At 35.9% G+C, this 4,383-nt stretch overlaps 1 pseudogene; it reads right to left on the bottom strand.

The window, feature by feature from the left end:
* Positions 1-2,029: 2,029 nt before the first annotated feature.
* On the bottom strand, positions 2,030-2,148 carry LOC112481125 (annotated as a pseudogene).
* Between the last annotated feature and the right edge of the window lie 2,235 nt (positions 2,149-4,383).

Below are 4,383 nucleotides of genomic sequence, written 5' to 3'. Positions count from 1 at the left end.
GGCTAGATATAATAAAATAACAAAATTCAGAGAATTCAAGAAATCCTAGAAATAAGAGGAAGCATTTCTTATGCATAAAGGAGCCAAGATCATCTCTCTTCCTGGGATCTTACATAAAGTGGGGATAAAGGTTTTGGGAGAAGAAGAGACTGAGAAGCTTATATGTATTGTGGGTGAGGCTGTTATGAATTAGCTGCATATCCCTGGAAAAGTCACTACCCTGGTCTTAGTTTTCTTGTTTGTAAAAACATTGTGACCTTTAAGATTTCTCCTAGCCTTAGTAATAATGAGAATAATAACTCATCATAGTAGCTATTATTTACTGAGAATCTGCTGTTTATCTGAAGTCGCTCAAGCAACAATCATCATTCTGACTAACAGATCAAGAGATTGTGGCTCAGAGACACCCAGTGCTTACCCACAGTCCTGAATTTTACATTTTAACAAGATGCAAAAAGTTAAGAGAAATTCATAACAACTAATAATTAGCAATCCATGAATTATTTCTACATTTAAAATTTGTTATCTAATCTTATTTTAGTAAATGCTTATGCATGAGCCTGTTATTCAGCAAATGTTAAAAGTAGTGTGGCATAAAGCAACAGAATGGGAACAAGGAGACCTTTCCAGGAACACTGGGCAGGGCACTCCACCTCTGTGGGCCATTTTTATCATCTCTGAGCTAAACCAGAGTTTCTGAATACAGACTACAAAGACGGAGTTTGTGAAACTTCAGATAGTATATCAGAAATTATAAAAGTTTGTGTATGTTCTGTGTAGATATATCTGATATTCTGAGGAGAGGGCTCAAAACTCTCACCAATGTCTATCTAGCAGAGTAGTTTTCAACCAATAAAGGTTGAGCATCACTGTTCCAGATGATAGTGAAGGAACTTTCCTTCTCTGCCTTAGTTATTTAGGTATGCAGATTATCTTCATGCTCCTTGGTTTACTTTCTATTTGTGAGCTCTATTCTGAGAGGCAGATTTTTTTCAACTCCCTGTCTACATTGGCCCACCTGGGGGGCACTATTTTCTGATATTTCAGAGATGTTTTTCTAAGTCCTTCTAATGTAGGGAGGAGGCAAGAGAAGTAGATGTTAAATCTAGCTATATTCAGAGACTGCAATGTATTAATCAGCCATACAGCCAGACAGGAGGAAACCTGCTGAAGGAAGAAAGATGTCTGCTGAGATTACTAACAAACCATTTACCCATACCGTGAAGGGAAAACAGAGTATTTAAGTTAGCCCTACACAAAATAAACACAATCATTCATTCTCTACTTGCTAAAACCAAGAAGAACCTATGGATCAAAGGCTGGGAATTGCCAACAGGCTTTTTCATGCTACATAGTCTTATCCTTTCATACTGTATACCCATAACATCAAAAGAAAATGGATAAACAAAGTCTTTAAACTGTAATTTACAAAAACTAAGAATGATATATTAACTGAATTTCCCGAACACTGGGGTCCCTCTCAATGTCCTTCATTGTTTCTGTCCCTTTCATTGTTTCTGTCTCTGTTCCTGAGTCTCTCTCAGGCTCTCTCGCTCTTTCTCTGAGAGGAGACCATGCTCTTTCTACGGAGCGTTATCCCTTCTCTAATGAACTTGCCATTTAACTCTGACTTTGGCATGCACTTAAATTCTTTACTGCTCTTCAGTCAAGAACCCTTTCTCTCTCCGTGCAGAATCACTCGGGGGAAATTTGCCCTGTCGATTGACATTCTTTAAAAGTCCACCTAAATTTTATCGCAAAGTCCTCAGACTAAAGATATAAGTAAAAACACCAAATATCAGTTCTCCTACTAGGAAGAGTACATCCCAGTCTAACGACTTGGTCCTTGCTTCATGACATAAGGATGAACCATGAAGCAGTCTGAAGAGACTGGTTATGTTAATCATGTATGAAACATACATACCTATTCCCATTTTCTAAAAACATATATCAATGAATAAAACTCTCAAAATGGGAGTGTAGCATACCTAGCATTATATTTGACAATTAGAGGAGATTTTTTTTTTTAGGCCTACAGCACCCAGTATTACTAGGTGGTCTCCCATCCAAGTACTAACCAGGCCCAATCCTGCTTAGCTTCCAAGATCAGATGAGATCGGGTGTACTCATGGTGGCATGGCAGTAGACCAGAGGAGGTCATTTTTTTTAACAAACTTTCCTCTATATAGAAAAATAATTTTCAGTAATAATTATAAAGTGAAACAAATAATAATGATGGCCAGAAAATATTCATTAAAAAATAATAAAATATTAAGTCTCAAAAAGAAATGTGATGGGTTAATACTATTTAATTACAGTGATATCTTTTTTGAAAGGAAAAGAAGGCGGTGCAAGAAAAAAACACTTCCAGGTGAAATCCTCAAGGTTAAGAGAATGATTGCATATAGAATGACAAGACTGAAAAAAAAATGCATGAGCTATTTCTTCAGCTTTACAACCACCGTAATATCATTGCTTATTCTCAACAACTGTTTAAATGCAGAAATAAGTAGTACCACAAAAGTTGGAGACATAGACTGAGACTGAAGCAAGTTTGAGTAATTCTGACCCCTAACAAGCTTACTCTTATGAAAATGTGAAATTGAAAACTAAATCTTGGAGAGAAAGTGTATGATTGTTAATTCAGTCCTCTGAGTTAACTTCCTTGCAGAAGATAGTTTTTATTAAATGATAAGTAATAAAAATAATAAAATTGTGCTAATTCAAACTTTACAGATGTATTAGTAAACTCAATTGTCACTATAGCGATTGTTTCAACATAAACCAACACAACTTTTTTTTTGCTACAGAGTATTTTATCACTGACAATGCTTAGCATTGATGGCACATGGTGATACTAAAGAGCAGACCAATCTTTTGTTGGTTTTATTGGTATTAAATTTACTACAGTCAATGCATTCCCTTAGTGTCTATAAACAGTATGGACCAGTCTGCCCATGATATGCCACAAGGGTAGGAGAAAGAAATTACTTTCAGTTCTTTATAACAAATTATCTTTACCTTAAAAATGAACATATTACCAATTATGTTACCAGACTGCCTTTTATGCTGTCCAGGACACTGGTTTTATGAAGGCTTTTCCAGAAGGAGGAGCTATAAAAAGCATTTGACTTGCTCCCAATGAATATATGATGAAATATCCTCCTGGGTGTTAGATCGGCTGATTTTATAGCAGACGATCAATCCCTTCTGTTTAGGAAGATATCACATGTGTGCCACAACCATTCTAAAACTGTCCCTGTGCTTCTCCAGGCCATGACATTTTAAACAGTAGGCAAAAAATTATGCTTATCATTCCCGTTTAGGTTCAGAGTTAAAATGAAAATGTATGCTGTGTTAAGCACTCTCTTCAGTTCCATTGAGTTAACTAAATGAGGGAGATTAGGTGAGAAGACTACAGAGGTTAACAATCCAGGCAATATAGTCGAAAGACAGAAGAAAACAGCTGCATTAATGGAAACAGTACAATCAGGCATTAGTCGTGTTTTCATTAAGTGTGTGATTAGTAATTTAGTGTTGCTCTAGCACTTAAACCAAAAGATATTATCATAAGTTGTGCTGAAATATCCTCCGTCCACACCAATCTCTTCTGTAAAAACAGAAATTCTACCACTACATTAGAGACCAGAACACAGCTCTCATTCTGACACTTTGAAAAAAGTTCTTTTCAAGCTTTTGCTCGAAGTAGGTTAATAACTGAAGTCTTTTTGGGTCTGGGAGTCTGATCTATTCAGATGCTTGCTTATTTTTTTAGAATGGACACCTAGCAAAAACCATATCCTAAAATACCTGGAATAGTTTAATAGTTTCAATTAATTAGACTTGTATAGTCAAGAGGTGAATAATACAATTTGTCTGTGTGCATTTGAAACATAGAATGCACCAAGTCTTTGTTTTTGTGAGAGGTTTTATTGTAAGATGGTCTATTTTTGTCTGCAAAAAATAGCATTTACGTGCAAAAGGGTTTCCAAGAGCAAGGAATTTAGGGTGTATTGAGGTTTTTTTTTAAGACTAACAAGTTTTCTTTCCCTCTTGTGTTACTCACAGCCTTCAATATGCTAATTTGCATTCAATATGCTAATTGCATCCAAGAGGGGGATATGGTATGATATGTTTCCAAATTGAATACAAACTGGTTTTTTGTTGTTTTTTTTTCCCCATAAAATATCTTTTGAAACTTGGCAGTACATAGAACATGCTTAGAGAAACTCCTGTTTCTCTTTACTAAGTCTCAGGTAGAAACCAGTGGAAAATGATATGTTTCTGCCTCTGAGATCTCTCTTGTTCCCCTCTATCAGATTCCAAAATTCTGCCCAGAAACTTGAGTCCCACATTTTCCTGAGACCACTAAAAGGAGACCAC

The sequence above is a fragment of the Pteropus alecto genome, unplaced genomic scaffold (assembly GCF_000325575.1).
Source record: "Pteropus alecto unplaced genomic scaffold, ASM32557v1 scaffold104, whole genome shotgun sequence".
NCBI lineage: Eukaryota > Metazoa > Chordata > Mammalia > Chiroptera > Pteropodidae > Pteropus > Pteropus alecto.
This window is presented reverse-complemented; position numbering and strand designations above follow the sequence as displayed.